The 20,007-nt window shown below is 36.1% G+C and overlaps 1 protein-coding gene across 2 annotated transcripts in view; it reads left to right on the top strand.

Moving 5' to 3' along the window:
* The window catches only part of tun (N-terminal glutamine amidase tungus), a 249,169-nt gene that overhangs the window by 42,932 nt on the left and 186,230 nt on the right, over positions 1–20,007 (top strand). The window lies entirely within an intron of this gene.

The following is a 20,007-nucleotide window of genomic DNA, read 5'->3' as shown; positions in this document are numbered from 1 at the left end:
ATCTAATTCCTCAGCTAGCTCCATTTCTTTGCCATTCAGGCTTCGTACGTTGATAGTACCGATCTTTAACTCTGGTGATGTTGAGTTGGGGTTTGTTTTCAGATTTGTTCCAGTAGCTGACTTTTCGCTGTTCACCCTGGTTCCCTGGCGAAAACAACGGGGGCCTTGTTTAACCGGCGACGCCCAAGCCGGCGTGAAATTTTGTCATGTTGTACCATCATTTTTTATTTTGGTTTAAACAATAAGAATACAATTTGGTCGGCTAAATCCCAAATTGCCAGCCCATCCTCGTTCGTTCAGTATCAAAGTAGATACCCAACAGGGTGCACCACGAGAAGGTGAGGATTGGACATTAGGTCAGAAGCCCTGGTCGGTTCTCCGCATTCCTTTAAAGGCTATGTGGAGGTCTCCTCTCAGTTATACAGCTTTGACCCTTAAGCACCCCCAGATAGTTGTCCCTTAAGCTTTGACCCTTAAGCATCCCCAGATAGTTGTCGCAGATAGTTGTCCCTTAGTAACCGCATAAAATCCAATTCCTTCCTTCCATGTGACCTCTCTTTCCAGTCAATGTTACCATAATTGAAACCACCCATAATAATTACCCTCCTTCCATTCATTTCTTCTATTTGCCTATGCATACTATCCCCACCATCTATTCCATCACCTGGTCTATTGCAGCACCCAATTGTATATTTTGTTCTGCTAGATTCTATCTCACACCAAACAGCCTCAAATGTGCTCTTTTCTCTATCCTGCAGTTCAACTTCTATACTCCTTGGCTGCAACTGATCAGCTATCATCAATAACACTCCTCCCCCCTTTTTATTCTCCCTGTCACTCCTGAACATGCTATACCCGTCGCATTCAATCCCACTAGCTTTATCATCTTCTGTCAGCCATGTTTCACTAATACCAACAACCTGTGGCTTGGAAGTGCCAACCAAGGCCAAAAACTCTTCCTTCTTGTTCCTGATACTCCTGGCATTAGTGTACATGAATTGCAGAAGCCCATTAGTCCCATCCCTACTTTGATGCCTTACACTAACTATCCCATTCTGATTTGTTGTCCTTCATACTCGCTCAGGCATATTATACTCATTCATACAGTCAACTGCCTCCCTAAAGTCTGCATATCTACCCGTAATAAATCTAGTTTCCCTGAGTCTGTACATCCACTTCATTCATCAACACTTTTTCAAGCCTCCATACACCAACTCCATTCAAATGTAACCTATCCATCTTATATAAATCCTTTCACCCATCGAACTCACTTCACACATCCACAAATTCCACACCACTCTCCATGCATAACCCACGCATAAAGTCATTGGCAATTATGGCCCTCCTCCTAAACACTTCACTGTCATACCGCGGTAAAATACTCATCATCCTAACTCTCTCACTGTTCTCTTTTGCTACCTCAAGTAATTCCCTCACATCCTCTTTTGTCTTCTTTCAAATCACCTGCCACGATTATCATCTCTTTCACCCTCTGTTTTTGCACTCGAATAGATTCGCTGACGTCCTTTATGTTCGCACCCGGCTGGTACGACTTCGTCAAGCTCTCAAATATCACTCCTCTTAATAGCGAATCCCCATACAGCACTCGCTCCTTCATTTTATTGACATTACGAACATTCTATTCTTTTTCGTAACAGACTTTCGCCGTTTATTAGTTGGTACGTTCAGCACACATTTTTCGTACACTCCAGTTGCCTTTTTGCACTGTGTATCGCTCCGCTCAAATGCGCGATTTCACTACTCTCATTTATCTCACCATTTTCATTATCAATCAAATCATCCATTCGTTCTGTATTTCTACCTTCATTTACACTTTCAACAACGCTCTCACGCCTATCTGGCACTACCTCGCAATTCTCTATCACACCGCCATTTTCTACATTCTGACTGTCGTTATCACTCTTGCCTCCCAAAACACGCTTGAGATCCTCATTCTCCTTACACTTTCTGCACATATTAACTCCACTATCACCATCTAACCAGACTCCTACCGCTCTTCGCAAAGCATACATCTCACAGACAGCACATTGCATAAACTCGTTTACATCAAAACTCTTAAACAAACATGGCGACCTGGCCGCCTTTTTTTTATCAGTGGCATATGTACGCTATCTTAAAAATAATAATTAAAATAACACACAAAAATTGCACAGACACACCAAGAAACAAAAAGCAAACAATACTACGTAAAATTCTAGTAAAATTGCCAATGATAACACAAAATACTACTAATCTTTTCAGGAGCTCTCGACAAGCTGATGATCATATCAGTGCGACACTTAGCGACAATTATCCTAGGTGAGATAGAATTGTAGGACAATACCTACAGTTTTGAGTCTTTGGTTTTAATATAAGTGCTACTCCGACTTCTTGGTGTTTGTTGTCCTCCCTGCCTGAAGTTAAGAGTTTGTACTGTCCATGGGGGAATTCTCCTTTTCAAGTCCATCTGGTTTTGCAGAGTCCAATCACTTCCCATTGGTAATTGTCTAACTCATGCAGTAGTATTTCCAATGCTCCTTCCTGGTGAAGAGTACTTACATTCCATGTTCCTATGCTTGTTATGTTATATGGGATAATACAATCAAAGAAATAATTAAAATGGAAAAAGAAGCCTATCACAAATGGTTAAGCAGTAAAAGATTATAAGATGAAATAGAATATAAAGAAATAGCAGCCATAGCTAAAAGAGAAGTCACAAAAAGACATAGAGAATCCTGGAACAAATTTGTTTCTAATTTAGAACATGATTTTATAGAATAAGACCCAGTGCATATAAGATTTTGAAACACTTAAATGCAGATACTAAAGAAAACATAAAATTAAACACTGAATTGAAATTAGAACAATTTCTAAATTTCTACACAGAATTGTGTATGGATAAATATTTAAAAAAAGACAACTGGCAAACATTTAATGAAAATGAAAAGAAAATAACTAAAGAAGAATTGGAACTCAGCCTGAAGAAACAAGAAACGAAAAATCACCTGAAGAAGATAAGCTAGGTTCAGAACTATATAAATATGCAGGAACAAGATTCAAAGAAAGACTCCTATTATTTTTAAATAAAATTTATTCAACTGGTAACCTTTTATTTAACTATAAAATAAAATTAAGGGGCGCTTAAGGTCAAAGCTGTATAACTGAGAGGAGACCTCCACATCGCCTTTAAAGGAATGCGGAGAACCAACCAGGGCTTCTGACCTAATGTCAAATCCTCACCTTCTCATGGTACACCCTGTTGGGTATCTGGATACTGAACGAACGAGGATGGGCTGGCAATTTGGCATTTAGCTAACCAAATTGTAATTCTTATTGGCTTAAACCAAAATACAAAATGATGGTACAACATGACAAAACTTCATGCCGTCTGGGGTGTCGTCGGTTAAACAAGGCCCCGTTGTTTTCACCAGGGAACCAGAGTGAACAGCAAAAAGTCAGCTACTGAAACAAATCTGAAAAAACATCCTAACTCAACATCACCAGAGTTAAAGATCGGTACTATCAACATAAGAAGCCTGAATGGCAAAGAAATGGAGCTAGCTGAGGAATTAGATAAATACGAGATCGACATAATAGGGGTGACTGAAACAAAAAAGACAAAAACTGGTGAGAGTTTTCCAAGCAATAAATACAAAATGTTATATTCAGGCAATGACAATGAAGGAAAAGAAGTTGTAGCCATGGTATTCAACATTAAATACGAGGCTAATCTTCTTGAATGGCAGGCAGTCTCAAGTAGAGTTATGTGGGCAAATATGAGAATGGGGAACTGAACAATGAGACTTATTTGTGCCTATGGTCCCACAGAAGGTTCTACTAAGGTAAAAGTGGAGGAATTTTTTAATGCTTTAGAGAAAGCATCTGACACAATGAAAAAGGAAAAGTTGGTCCTTGTTAGGGATCTAAATAGCAGAGTAGGAAATGATTGCGAGATATACAAAAATATTTCGGGAAAATGTGGAGAAAAGAGCAAAGCTAATAATAATAATGGCAAATATCTGTTGGATTTCTGCTCAGGACATGGACTGGTTATTACTAACACCATGTTCCAACAAAAAAATGCGCACAAATTCACATGGCGAGAAGAGGCAAGGAATAAGAAAAGTCTCATTGACTATGTTAATATTATTGATAGTGATGTTTTCTCCCTGGTGCAGGACACCAGAGTGTACAGAGGATTTGAAATTGGAAGTGATCACTATTTAGTCTTGAGCATGATAAAATTGAATTTCATATTGAAAAGAGTAACAAGTAAGAAACTTAAATATAAAGAGCCAACAGGCTTCATTTCGGCGATATAAATGTTAATTAAATTAAGGGGATATTAGATCCCACGTTGTTTTAAAACCGAATAAGAAACTCAAAGATTGGAATCAGAGAGTTTCATGCCGAATATAGTATAAAAAACTATAAAAGTATCGGCGAATACTAGCGTGAGCTGAATGCAAGTAGTTCTAGAACGTAGTACAAACACCGGCAACTCGTTGCAAAGGTGGGGAAAGTTCTGATCACTATTCTTTGGTATTTACCATAAATACCAAAGAATAGTGATCAGAACTTGGTATTTATGGTAAATACCAAAGAATAGTGATCAGAACTTGGTATTTCTGACAACAAGAACCAAACCTTGGAGATTCAGTGGCAAGCCTTGAAGAAAACCCTGATTGATTCAGCTAGAGAGGCATGAGGTGAAGTTGTCTGCAAGGATAGAAAAATTAGAACTCCATGGTGGACACAGGAATATAAAGAGGCAGTGAAGGAAAAGAAGATAGCATATCAAAAGTTCCTGGCAAATAATTCAGCTTATGCTCTTAGAGAATACAGAGACAAATGTAAGAAAGCTAAACACTATGTAAAACAAGCTAAACAAAAGTCACAGGAGGACTTTGGCAAGAACATAGAAAATAAATATCAAGAAGATGGCAAAATATTCTGGAGGGTGTTGAAGAAGCTTAGGAATGGAGGAAAGAGTGCTGTAAAATGAATTGGAGATGATAAGGGTGAAATGAAAACGGGAGAAAAAGATATCCTTGAAGTATAGGGTAATTACTTCGAGAAATTGCTAAATGAAACAATCACTGATAGCACAGTGGTAAAAAAAAACACTCACCAGGCATATGGTCAAGAATACATATCCATACTTGAAGTAGAAAAAGCCATCAAAGGTTTAAAATGCGGAAAGATAACAGGAGTAGATGATATTCGACCAGAAATGCTGAAGTATGGTGGTATAAAAGTCTTACAGTGGCTGCCCTGCATAGTTCAGAATTCCTGGACATAGGGACAAATCCCCGATGATTGGAGTAGAGCTCTCATAATACCCATATGTAAAAAGGGAAATAAAACTGAATGTGAGAATTACAGAGGTATTTCCCTACTGAGTGTTCCTGGCAAGATCTATGCAAGTATACTTGAGAAACGGTTGAGAAGAATTGTAGAAGAAAAGCTTTGTGAAGAACAAGCTGGATTCTGGCCAAATAGAGGCTGTCGGGATCAGATCTTCACTTTACGACAAATAGTGGAGAAATCATGGGAATATAGCAAAAATCTCATTTGAGTTTTGTAGATCTGGATAAGGCATATGATAAGGTGCCAAGAGAAAAACAATACGCTACAGTTATATGGTGTCAATGGAGTATTATATCAAGCAATACTTAGTCTTTATTTGAGTTGTAAGTCAGCAGTTAGAATTGAAGGAAGTACAGGAAGATGGTTTAATGTTAAATCTAGTGTGAGACAAGGATGTACATTATCCCCTCTGTTATTCATTATCTATATGGATCACATTACAAAGGAAATTGGTATTAAACATGATATCAAAATTGGAGATGCTAATGTCAGTTCTTTGCTTTATGCGGACGATGTTATACTTCTAAATACGCTACAAGTCTGCAAGATTCTCTGACTAAATTGAATAACTGTCGTAATAGATATGGTATGAAGGTCAGCAATAAAATGACAAAGACAATGAAAATAGGCAGAATCATTGAAAATGCCAACTGCATTGTGGACCGAGAACGTGTGGAACAAGTAAAACATTTCACCTACTTAGGCATGATTTTTAGTGAAGATGGTAAAATAAATATGGAAATAGACAACAGAATCAATAAAGCTGGTATAGTAGGAAGTCAATTGAATAAATTCATATGGAATAAGAGAGAAATTAGTTGGAACACTAAATTAGCTGTATACAAGACAGTGTTCAAACCAGTTTTAACTTATGGATCTGAGAGCTGGGTCAGAAGTAAAATACTTGACCAAAGACTAGAGACTGCAGATATGAGAGTCCTGAGAAAGATTATAGGTGTGAACAGATGGCATTAATGGTAATATGATATTAAAAACGAGGATATTATGAAAAAACTTGACATTGTCAACATCCAGGAATGCGTTAGCAGAGCTAATCTCAGGTGGTCTGGTCATTTAAATAGAATGGGTGAGGAAAGATTGGCAAATCAAGTGTTCTCTGCCAGGTTGGCAGGAAAACGTCCCAGAAGAAGACCAAGATATAGGTGATTTGATAGGGTACAAAGTGTCTTAGATGACAGAAATTTAAGATCTGATAATATTGGAGTATTGACAAGTAACAGACTGATCTGGTGAAAAATTGTAGATAGGAAGTTAGTAGTGATGTAAATTTTTCATGTAGTAGGATCATATCCTGTACACCCCTTGAGGGTACATGGCAGGAATTTGATGATGATGATTTTATTTAACGTATTAAAAGAAAGACAAATACCAAATTATATCCTAAAAGCTATCATAAGTATATATGAAAATAATCAAATACAAATAAGATTAAATCACGAGCTATCATATACAAGAGAGATAAACCATGGGGTCCGAAAGGGATGTACCCTCTCAGCAACTCTTTTTAATATCTACTTAAATGAAATAATAATAAAATGGAATAAAAATTTACATCAAGGAATTAAACTTTCTCCCTGCAGTAAACTTAAACACTCTCCTCTTTGCCGATGACCAAATAATAATTACAAATTCTGAATATAACTTACAGAAAGCTATTTTAGATCTAAATGAGATAGCCAAAGATTATGGTATGATAATATCGACCGAAAAATCAAAAACTATGGCCTTTAAAGGACAAGATCCAACCAGAACTAAAATAGTAATAGATAACAATATCTTAGACCAGGTGAATTCATTTAACTACCTAGGATGTATGATCACATATGAAAAATATATAAATGTAAAAATTGCAAAATATTTAAAAATAACAGGTGTAATTAACTCTATATTTAAACCAAACCTGGTTCAAAAACAAACCAGACTAAAAGTACAATTCATTAGCTGTATCAGTCTTATTGTATGGAAGTGAAATCTGGACAATAAAACAAAAAGACAAACAAAGATTAATAACAGCAGAAATGAAGTTTATGAGAAAAACTGCAAGGTATACTCTATTTCAGGGGTGGGGAACCTTTTTAGTATCAAGGGTGAAAATTGCTAATTTTAAAACTTCTGTAGGCGACTGGTAAATTTTAACTCTTATATATAGTGTATGTAGTGTGCAATATATATCTCAATCAGCAAATGTGCAACATTCTCATCTGATATGGTATCGTTTAATTACAATTGTGTAGACATATAATGATAACAATCAAGCTGAATTGACCTTTTCAAATAAATTTTCACCTTTAGTTGTCTCCTTCATTGATTTTAAAGCAAGAAATTCTTCTCGTATATTGAAATCTGTAGTTATCCCCCCCTATAAATATAGCCATTTGTGCAGTATTTGACAGATCAGTAGTCTCATCGATGGCTAATGAGTGAAATACAAATTTTCTGCTGAATCTACTTTCAAAGAAGTTTGGATGTCATCAGCAATATCTTTAATATGGTCAGAAACAGTTCTTCTTGATAGGCTAAAATTTTTATACGAACTCTGTTTTTCTGGACATAAAATCTCGATGGCAGTAAGGATGCAATCTTTCACAAACTCACCTTCATTATAGGTTTTAAGTTTTTTTAGCAATTTGTTCATGCAACGCATAACTAGCTTGAGTTACAGAAGGTCTTTCCTGAATAAGCTTTTTAAAACTTGATTGGCTTTTGATTATATTTTCTTTCAAAGTCGCTATCTTGTCTAAACATTCTGGTCCTTTTAAATTTTTATATTTCTTATGCTTACTCAAATAATGTCGTTCAAGATTATATTTTTTGTAAACTGCAACATGTTCATTACAAATAAGACAAATGCACTTGTCATTAATTTCAATAAAGAAGTATAGTTCTGTCCATTTTTCACAAAACCAGAGCACATTCACTGGTTAATTACAAGGCACTTGCAGTACTGCATGAGAAAAACAAAGTCAAAAGTCAATATGTTTTGACACGTGGGAAAATGTCATGGCAGTAATTGGGAAGCAATCAATCAGAGAAAGTCTGAACTTTGCTGGCGAGAAATGCTCCTGGTTTCTTTTTATTTTAATGGCTGGTCTCGATTTGATGGTTGCCAGACATATGATGATCATATTTTATGTAATGTAGTTATTTTTGATTTTGTATATTTAATTATTTAAATTTAAATAAATTTAAGTTATTATAAAATTTTATTTACATGTACATACGAGTACATCAGCAAAGCGGCAAATTGAAATAGACTGGCGGGTGAAATTTCGTCCACTGGTGAGGGGTTCCCCACCCCTGCTCTATTTGATCACAAAAGAAATGAAGAAATTATGAAAGAATTAAACCAAGAATCAGCAATAGAAAAAAAAAAAAATATATATATATACACATAAATGGATGGAACACTTTCAAAGAATGAAAATAGAAAGATTACCAAAACAAGCTTTAAAGTACAAGCCATTAGGAAAAAGAAAACCAGGACGTCCTCTTAAAAGTTCAACGATGATTTCTAAGGCCGGAACAGGCCAATCTAGGCCTAAATCCTTGATATGCATGATAATGATAATGAATGAATGATGTAATCACATGAAAGATATTTATTTAACCAAATATTTCGGTCTGGAAATAGCAGACCATCGTCAGTGGTAATACAAGAACAGTTTAAAAAATACAAGCTAGAATACTAACAATAGATCGTTAAAATTATAACACGGCGTGTGATGTTAAATCACTAAGTATGAAACGGAATATTTTGAAGTACAAATATGATTGAATATGCTATTAAAAAAAAAAATTAATTAATTAATGAGTAATCTTGATTAGACTTTCCCAGATTTTTGATATAGATATACAGTCATTACGATTCAGGTTGGGGTGATGGAGCAAGGCCTCCACGCTTTCCTTGAACAAACGTTCGAACCTATAACGGGATCTGTGTAAGAGGCGAGTCTTGGACCAAAGGATGCTGTGGTTAGTTTCAATCCCGTGTTGAGCCAATCCAGACTTTTCAGGTTTGTTGTGAAGAATGGATGATTGATGTTCTTGGATTCTTTTTTTAAGAGAACGTCCAGTTTGTCCAAAATAAAAGAGATCACAGTTGCATGGAATTTGATAAACTCCAGGAAGAGATAAAGTTGAGTGTTTGTCTTTAGGAGAAGGAAAATGAGAAGACAATTTGTTAATAGGTGAATACGTAGTTGTTAAATCATATTTCTTTAAAATTCTTGCGATAGGTTCTGAAATACCTGATATATAAGGAATAGGCACTCGACGTGTTGAAACTTTGTTTTGTAGAGGATTATAAGAATTGAGATGTTGAGTACTTTTTTCAGAAAAGCCATTGAGTTTCATGTGATGTTGGATAGTAGAAAGTTCTTTCTGTAGATAATCAAAAGTAGAACAATTAGTTTTGGCTCTTTTGATGAGGCATTTTAAAATTCCTGTTTTTTGACATGGATGATGGGCTGATTCTTTAAGAATATAACGAGGATATATAAGGAATAGGCACTCAACACGTAGAGTGCCTATTCCTTATATATCCGGTATTTCAGAGCCTATCGCAAGAATTGTAAAGAAATATGATTTAACAACTACGTATTCACCTATTAACAAATTGTCTTCTCATTTTCCTTCTAAAGACAAACGCTCAACTTTATCTCTTCCTGGAGTTTATCAAATTCCATGCAACTGTGATCTCTTTTGTTTTGGACAAACTGGACGTTCTCTTGAAAAAAGAATCCAAGAACATCAATCATCCATTCTTCACAACAAACCTGAAAAGTCTGGATTGGCTCAACACGGGATTGAAACTAACCACAGCATCCTTTGGCCCAAGACTCGCCTCTTACATAGATCCCATTATAGGTTGGAACGTTTGTTCAAGGAAAGCGTGGAGGCCTTGCTCCATCGCCCCAACCTGAATCGTAATGACTGTATATCTATATCAAAAATCTGGGAAAGTCTAATCAAGATTACTCATTAATTAATTATTATTTTTTTTTTTTAATAGCAAATTCAATCATGTTTGTACTTCAAAATATTCCGTTTCATACTTAGTGATTTAACATCATGCGCCGTGTTATAATTTTAACGATCTATTGTTAGTATTCTAGCTTGTATTTTTTAAACTGTTCTTGTATTACCACTGACGATGGTCTGCTATTTCCATACTGAAATATTTGGTTAAATAAATATCTTTCTTGTGATTACGTGATTATATCATTCAGCCTTATGTCGCAAGTATCCTTGAAACAATGATGATGAATATTATATATGTGCTTGTGTTATAAGTATCTGGGGTGGAGTGAAGAATACTTGATCCTATAAACTCTAGATTTTCATATTTGCCTTTATGGTAGGCATAATTAAAAAAAAAAAAACAAAGACAAAAAAAACACTTATTAATAGATGGAAAGGGATTTGTTTGTGAAATATAAATCACTAACAGTCACTATACTGCAGATGCAAGAAAAAAACAAGTGCATTTATCGTATCACTGAATAAGGTACAGAGACGTTTGCAGTCTGTGTAATATATTTGTCAACAAGTAATGCTGTTAGAGACAGGGATAAAAATGGTACTATCTAATGAAACACGTCAACTGCCACAGAAACTATACTGCATAGATTCAAGCAAAACCATTTGTTGTACTGCCAAACACAGCATTTAACCAAAAACAATTGTCCTAACATTTGTCCAAATTTTCATTTACATGAAATAAGTGTTTGTTTGATTGCATTCAAAATTTTCAATGTCATTAAGACAGATCATAAATACTAACTTCAAATAAAATTCTAATGAAAGAGTTGCAACTAACATGCTGCATAAACTTTGTGTCAGTGAGGTCACCTGCCAGCCTGATATGGAAGCATCACACAAACAAGCAGCAATAAAATCCTACCAAAAGAGTTGAAACTAACGTATCATATAAACTTTGTCAGTTCAGCCCACCTGCACAATGCGGAAGCGGCACACAAACAGTAATTAGAAGTCCCGTAGGTATGATAAATGTGAGAAACACTTCCTGGTGTGAACGTGTTAATTCATAAACTGATTTTTGAAGGTCATCTTCATTGTCTTGTAATATAATCTGATCAACTGAGTACAGCATTGTATTGATAACAGTTCTTCTGGTTAAATGGATATCTTGTTTTCTTGTTGTTTTCTATATTTTAATAATCTGATCAATATATATATATATATATATATATATATATATATTGAATAGAGTTAGAGATAAGCTACATCTCTCTCTCTCTCTCTCTTTTACACCCTGATTTATTTCAACCTCTTCTGTTAATTTATTACCTAACTGTAACTATATTTTTGTATCTATTACTTATTATTATGTGACACTTCAAAGGAGTCCAAAGACTCATCAACGGAGGGCACCTACTCTACAGCTCTCTGTCTCCACCACTTAATCTACTAACTACAGCGAACTGCTCACCACCACTAGTAGTTTTTGTTTGTAAAGTGCATGTGTTGTCAAGGCTGATTTGTCCATATGTGGATGACAAACCTGAGTTTCCAGGAGAAAAAACTCTGCTACCCCCATATGAGATCAGCTAACTCACCTTCAGTTGGAAAATAAAACATATAAAGAATCCTCTCGTCATAACAAGAATCGAACTTGGGCCTTTTCCATTCGAAGGGTGCAATGTACAGTCATTCTTCTAATTGTGCTATAGAAATACTAAGTGCCTCAACAGAACTAATTTCATCTCTGCAACTCCCTCGAACTGAATGTGCTTCTGAATGTTACATCATTTGCACTGTACTAGCGGATAGACACAATATTTTTATCTTTATATAAATAAAGACAGATCTTTATATAAACTTTATATAGCTTGTACCAAATGTAATGGATATCTTTTTTTTTTTATTATATTTATAGTTTTTTATTGGATTTTATCAAAAGCTTTCTCATAATCTATGAAGGCCATATAAGTCTCTAAATTAAATTTGTCTTTTTTCAATAATTTATTTTAGCACATAAATATTGTCTATATGTACTCTAAGTCTTTTATTCAGGATTTTACTGTAAATTTTGTAATCTGTATTAATAAACTTATTCTTCTGTAATTTCCACAATCATTTCTGTCTCCTTTCTTAAATATACATGTAACCTTAGGTTTTAATCAATCTGATGGAACCTCACATTTCTGCCAACAGTTATTTATTAATTTTAAGAATCTGTGATGTAAATAATCTCTGCCATATTTCCAAAGCTCTGTATTTATGCTATCTAATCTGGTTGTTTTCTATTTTATGACACCTTTATTGCTTCCTTTAGTTCTTCCAAATTTTATTGGTTCTATATCAGTACAGTACTGATTTCTTCATTGTTATTTTCTATTATTAAATTTGTTATTGTTATTATTTATTTGACACCTCCAGGAAGTCCAAAGACTCATCGTGGGAGGGTATATACTCTACAACTCTGTGTCCACCACTCATTCCACCAACTACAACTAACTGCAACTACACCAATGCCATCTACCACCCACCACCACTAGTATTTCCACAGACGATCACAAATGTCGATTCCTCTCCCCCCCCCCCCCCAACGTGGGATTCGAACCCCCAGCCTTTTGGCTGGAGAGAGAGCGGATACGCTAACCACTCGGCCAGCCAGGCCAGCAAAATTTGGGTCATATTATTACACTAGAACTATTACACTTCTGCAATTTCAATAATGATGTATTACAAATTTGGATCATATTATAAATTATAATGTTCCATCTACTGTTTCTCTTGTATTATGTTGATTTGTGCTGTATCTCTGTATTCGTTGTTTAAATTTTTAATTATTTTATAGGCTATATCTTTTTCTATTTTATTAATAAATCTGTCCCAAGAATCTTGGTGAGCTTTTTGTACTATGGTTTTAGCTATATTTTCTTTGTTTTTTCTGTTTGTTTTTGGAGGAGTGATTTGTATGCCATTTGATTTTCTTTTATGGCATTTTTCTGTATCTGTGTTCCAGATTTTTAATAATTTTCTTTTTACTATTTTATTTTTCTTTCCAAGTACTTCAGAGGCTGCTTTATGGATTACCTTTATTAAAATTTTCCATTCTTCTTCTATATCTCCACTGATTTGGGCTTTTTTTAGGTAAACGGTTTATCTTGATTAATATAGCATTCTAATGCTTTCTTCTTATAATACCTTGTATACGTGTTCTATTTCTTGTTTTTTCTTATTGACTTTCTCCATTTTGCTTGTATTTCTATTTTAGAGTCTACTAAATAATGATCTGCAAAAATTTCACTTCCTCTATAAAATGTACATCTCTCACACGTGGAGCTAGTTTCTGATTGGTAATGATGTAATCAATTATAGATTTTGTTCCTCAGCCATTAGAAGCATATTTATTTATATTCTTTTTTTTGGAAAAAAGTATTGGTTATTATAAAATTATTGAAATTGCAGAAGCATAATAGTTCTTGACCATTATTATTCATGAATATTTATCCGTATTTTCCTAAGACATTTGGGATTGGATTATTTCCAACTCTAGCATTAAGATCTCGTGCTATTAATATATAGTCCTTTTTAGTACATTTAACTGTTTTTGTAGTTCCTCATAAAATTGTTCGGAATCCTCTTTCTACCTTCTTCAGAGGCATATACTCCTCTGATATTTAAGTAGCATCTGTTTGTTTTTAATTTAATTGATATAATTTGATCATTTACAAAATTGTTCTTTCATGTTCTGTTTTTTTTCGATTTATTATCGATAATTACATATATACATCTTCAAGGCCCACCTTTCCTAATTGGGCTGTGGGGGCAACAGCTGCAAGAGGAACTTCCAATGGTCACGATCCTCTGCCACCAAGCTCAGGTGTTCTGGTGGGATTCCCAAACGCGTCCACCCAAGGTTTTGGATATAATCTATCCAGCGAGTCCTTGACCTTCCACGTAGCCTCCCACCCTCTGGCTTGGCAAAGAGGGCCTGCTGAGGGAGCCTCTCTTGTGGCATTCTAACCAGGTGCCCATATCAACATAACTGTGATCTCTCAACACGGAGAAGCAGCGGTTGAGTATTGAGGGTTTCCTGAATTGCAGAGCTTCTGACTCTGTCGAGTTTTATCAGTCCCGCAACCCCTCAAAGGAACCTCATTTCAGCCACTTGGATACGTGTCCGCATTCTTTCGGTCATTACCCAACTCTCATGACCATAGGTGAGGATGGGGACATAGACTGTATTGAAGACAGCCAGTTTTGCCTTCTGGCTTAACTTCCGCTTCAATACTACCGAACGGCCAAGCTTCCGCAATATTGAGCTTGCAAAGCCAATTCGAGTATCGAGCTCTACGTCCCATTTTCCATCATCCGTGAATATGGACCCAAGGTATTTAAACTTCTCCACCTGCTTCATTGGGACTCCACTTACATGTAGAGTGCACTGGGATGGTTGTCTTGAGACCACAAATGTTTCAGTTTTGGCCATACTGATCTTCATTCCGGCTTCTGCACAAACAGCTATAAAGCTATCCAGAGTCCGCTGGAGGTCATCTGTGGAAGAGCTAAGCAGAACTAGGTCATCTGCAAAAAGCAGACGTTCAATGCTACATTTTCCAATTCTAACACTCATGCCTCGGCTGTGCCTATCAATCCAGTCCATAAATATTATGAAAAGGAGGGGTGACCCTTGGCAGAGGCCAACGGAGACTGTGAAAGGTTAAGACTTTGTGCTGTTTACCCTGACACAGAACTCTGGGCATTCATACAGAGACTTGATGGCAGCTAACAGTTGGCCATCCACTCCATACTCCTGTACTACTTGCCAAAGCTTATCCCGATGAACCCAGTCATATGCCTTCTCCAAGTCCACAAAACATGTGTAGACATTCTTGGCATATTCCCAAGATTTCTCAAAGACTTGCCTTAAGGTGAAGATTTGGTCAGTTGTCCTTCTACCAGGACAAAAGCCACATTGTTCTTCCTGGAACTTTGACTCAACTATGCTCCTGCACCATCTTTCCAAGCACCTGCCATACATTTTCCCAGGCAAGCTGAGCAGAGAGATGCCACGATAGTTACTGCAATCCTTCTGGTCTCCCTTCTTGAAGACTGGTATTATTATGCCTGTCTGCCATTGCTTTGGTGTTCGCCCAGATATCCAAGCAGCCTGACACACTCGAGTCAGCCAGAGAACACCGTCTCAATTTAAGGTTTTTAGCATTTAGGGCCGAATTTCATCATTGCCAGCAGCCTTGCCTGATTTTAGCGATTTTATTGCTAAATGGACCTCTTCTGCTGTGAGACTAGTCATTGCCCCGATCTGCGCCTCTTGGATGTCCACAACTGTTGGGCCACCTGGGTTAAGAAGGCTCTCAAAGTATTCCCTCCATCTGTGGAGGATATCCTTCTCGGTTGTTAAAAGTGCTCCACCTTAATTGACCTTGCTGTGCACGATTTCCTCCCTCAAAGGCGGCAGATGGTTTGCCAGAATACTTTGTTTGCATTTGCATAGGATGAGTCTAATCTTTCTCCAAAGGATTCCCAAGCCTTCTGCTTTGCTGTCTTTACTGCCTCAACAGCAGCTTTTTGTGCCTCAGCATACCGCAAACGCATCTCAGGTGACCTGACCCTAAGCCATGTTAGGTAGGACTCCTCTTTTGCCCGGACAGACTTCTTGGTTCCACCAAGGTGTCCTTTTCTCACTGCCGTTGCCACGCCGAGCCGCTTTCTGCCACAGCAGGAGAGTGCAGAGGCAGTGACAGCTGTCCTGAACAGCTTCCACTCCTTCTCAACATCTGCAGTATGCTTGGGAATCTCTTTGAACCTGGAGGAAATGTCATCTGCATAATTCTTCCTCACATCCTCATTTTCCAATGCCTCCCATTTCACGTGGTATATCTGCTTAGGCCTACCAGCGTTGATGGTAGCATCTGGTTTCTGAAGCCGTAGAGTGCACACAACAAGATGGTGGTCAGTTGACAGTTCTGCCTCTCTTCTCACACGAACATCCAACACTGAGGAAAATAGGTCTGCTAAGACTATAAAGAAGTCAATCAGAGACCTTTGTTCTAGTGTATCCCTGTACCAGGTATACTTATGGACTTCTCGGTGCTGGAAGAATGTATTCATTATGGACAAGCTGTTAGTACAGCAGAAGTCCAATAATTTCAACCCATTCACGTTAAGGTCAGGGGCACCGTTCTTCCCAACCACATCCCTCCATGTATGGTCATCTGTTCCAACATGTGCATTGAAGTCACCCATTAGCAGGACTGATTCCATGTCTACCACCCTGTCAAAAGCAGCATCCACTTCCTCTAGGAAGGCAGAGTATTCTGACTCCAGATTAAGTGCATAGGCTTGCACTACAGCCAAATCATGGTTTTTCATCTGAAGCCTTGACACACATACCTGTGCCCCCAATGGGATCCACTCAGCAACACAGTCTGACAGCTGGGAGCTTGTGAGTATCCCCACACCTGCCTGAGCAGACATTGTCGGGCTCACACCAGAATAGTAGCGCTTCCACCCCTTATCCAGGTCGACAGTTCCAGAGCCTCCCCTCTTGGTCGAAGAAAGCCTGACTAAGTCTAGCCGGTAGCGCTTGGCTTCCTTGACCAGTTCTAACTCCTTCCCTGTCAGAGAGAAGATGTTCCAGTTGCCTAAAGCCATAATCTGGTGCCGTTGTCGTTGCCATTTCCGTCCTTTTGCAGAACCATTTCTTTGTGCTGCCCCTAAACACCTCCCCAAATGGATAGCGGGCCCATTGATGGAGCTTCCTCTAGCAGAGTGCTGAGGAGTGGTGTCTAAGGGAGACTGTAACATATTTTTCGAACAGGTCCCTATACCTAAAACCCGAACGCGTCCCTTAGTAACCCGCGCGACGGACGATGCGGTATGAACATTTTTTGATGGCCTGCTCATGTTACAGTGTTTGATAATGTCCTGTTAGCACAAGACGAAATGACACAGCAAAATAGGAATGATTCCCCTTGAATACTCTAATAGCATTTGGGGGAAGGAGCAAAAAGAAAGAAAGAAGCAAGGGAGGAAGAGGAGGGACCAGTGTACAGATAATATAACAGATGTATATTACATGAAGTATTAAAATTTATTTTGATTAATAACTAATCAAAATAAATTAATCGAATTTATTATCGATTAATAATTAATCGAAAATGGCCACACCACTAGAAGCTCTGATATGTTGGTCCACTCCACTATATAGCATAGTAAAACCCATCTATATCTCTTGTTCCCCCTATATTTTTTATTTTTTGATATCAGGGCTATATTAAAATTTTTAGCTTTTAGTTGTTTTACTAATTCTAATTCCTTTGTTGTTATGCTTCACACATTCCATGTGGCTACTTTTAAAATGACTGATTCCTAATCGGTTACCTTTATCCTTGTGTGGTTGTTTTCTGTTGTTTTGGTCGAATGAATTTTCCAGTTCAAGCGTTTGAGTTGTAGAAATTTTTTACTTGGTAACTTTACTTGGTAAGCCTTATGCAAAAACCCCCCCATCCTGGAGGCGTATTGCCAAAGGCATCACTGATTCAGAGCAGTAAAGAAATCAATTGCTCTGAGTAGCTCACACTTTTGTATGTGCTATAGTTACGCATAACGTATCAAAACTATCATCAGTTCAGACACAATAGATTTATTTTTGTTTCTTTTATACACGTACATATAAATAATATAATAGTCATCAGTTCAGACACAATAGATTTATTTTTGTTTCTTTTTAACACTATGATTCAAAGATTTAAAATTTATAAAAAATCCATTAAGTCAAGATTAATTAAGGAATATTTTGTACACTTAAATAATATAAATCATCGTTTCTCAAACTGTGGTACATGTACCACTAATGGTAATTACGTTATTTTTGGTGGTACAATTTTTACACAAAATATTAAAATAAATGTTCAGAAAAATGTATTTATTACCCACCATTTACTATATTTCATTATAATATAAAAGTTTCATTTACGAATATAAATAAATAATGTAAATTTAAAATGTTTTATTCTTTGATTATAAACACTCCATTTGGGATGTATTGATTTTTAATCGGGAAATGCTTGCTTTTATGGTGGTACATATATTTTTTGATTCTTATTTATGTGGTACAAAATTTAAAAAGTATGAGAACCCCTGATATAAATGAATGAATTTAATGAATTTTTGCATTAGGTCTATTATTTTCAATATTCTCTGTTAAATAATGTTTCCTTTTCTCTTTCTTCGTTGGTCTACAAACTGAATTCGTTGTCCTGTTTTTGAAATTCCTCTATTTACTCTTCGACTAACAGATGTAGGTTGAACTTTTATCTTCTTGCTTCTTTTAAAAGATGACTTCTCAGCAATATATGTTGCAATTTGTGCTGGCGTTTTCAAAGTTTTCAATGTTGTTATCAGTTTTACTATTTGAGATGTGAATTCTGGCGAATGATGAGTTGAGGCAGTGTCGCATATTCTTAAGTATTCATCTCTCATTTTTTTTCATTTCCTCCATGTGTCGCTGTTTTGAATCTTCTATTGATATGATATAATATGTTGTGGAAGAGATTCAAATTCTGTTTCGTCAACAGTAATATAAAATGAGTGCTTTGGTTGTGTGTTGGGGAGATTGATATTTAAATCTGGTGTAATCATATTATCATAAAAATCTTCTTGGATGTTATTTCCAAGTGCCAATGTAGCAATATTTCTTTTATCCATTTCTGTTAAAACTGGTGATGCGTGGAATGCACACTGATATTTTTCTTCCACAGCGTATGAATGTTTACAATATTTGCCGCTTATAGATTCAGAGCAATAAAGAAATCAGTTGCTCTGAGTAGCTCACACTTTTGTATGTGCTATAGTTACACATAACGTAACAAAATCGTCGTCAGTTCAGACCCAATAGATTTATTTTTGTTTCTTTTTAACACTACAATTCTAAGATTCAAAATTTATAAAATATCCATGCAGTCAATATTTATTAAGGAATATTTTGTACATATGTATATGTTTTTATGTGGAATCAGCACTTACAACATTACTGCAAACATTGACATTATTAAAATATTTTTTATTTTTGTTTCTTTTTAACTTTCTGGCTTCAGTAGTTTCTTTTGGGGGTGCTCAGTAGTTTCTTTTGTGAAATGAGGTTAGGTTGTATATCTTTTTATGTGGAATCAGCACTTACAACATATGTTTATAGAAAACTGAAGTTATAATCGTGTAATCTGGTAATTTGATAAACATTTTATTGCCGGTAAGTTATTATGTCAGTGTCTCGCAATACACAAGAATGTCAGCTAACCATAGCGGTTGTAATTATATGTTATTATTGAGTAAATTAAATTATTACTGCAAACATTGACGTTATTAATTTTTTTTTATTTTTTTTTTTTATTCTAGCCCCAGAATATGGAGGAGGAAAATATTAGAAAAAAACTGGTGAAAGATTTATTATCTGAATATGATTATGAAATAACTGAACTTTGCGTAAAAGATGTGGAATTATTTATTTCAACAATTAGAGTAAAACTATTAGATAAAGAACCAGAGGAAGGGTGTACACAATTGATAAGTCAGTTTTCTGAATTAACAAATACTAATTGGATAATGAAAAGGTTATTTAAAAGT

This window comes from Typopeltis vanoorti, chromosome 11, assembly GCF_054136105.1.
Source record: "Typopeltis vanoorti isolate ZY-2024b chromosome 11, IOZ_Tvanoo_1.0, whole genome shotgun sequence".
In the NCBI taxonomy this organism is placed as follows: Eukaryota; Metazoa; Arthropoda; class Arachnida; order Uropygi; family Thelyphonidae; genus Typopeltis; species Typopeltis vanoorti.
Note: the sequence above shows the minus strand (reverse complement) of the source record. Positions and strands in the feature narration are given on the sequence as shown.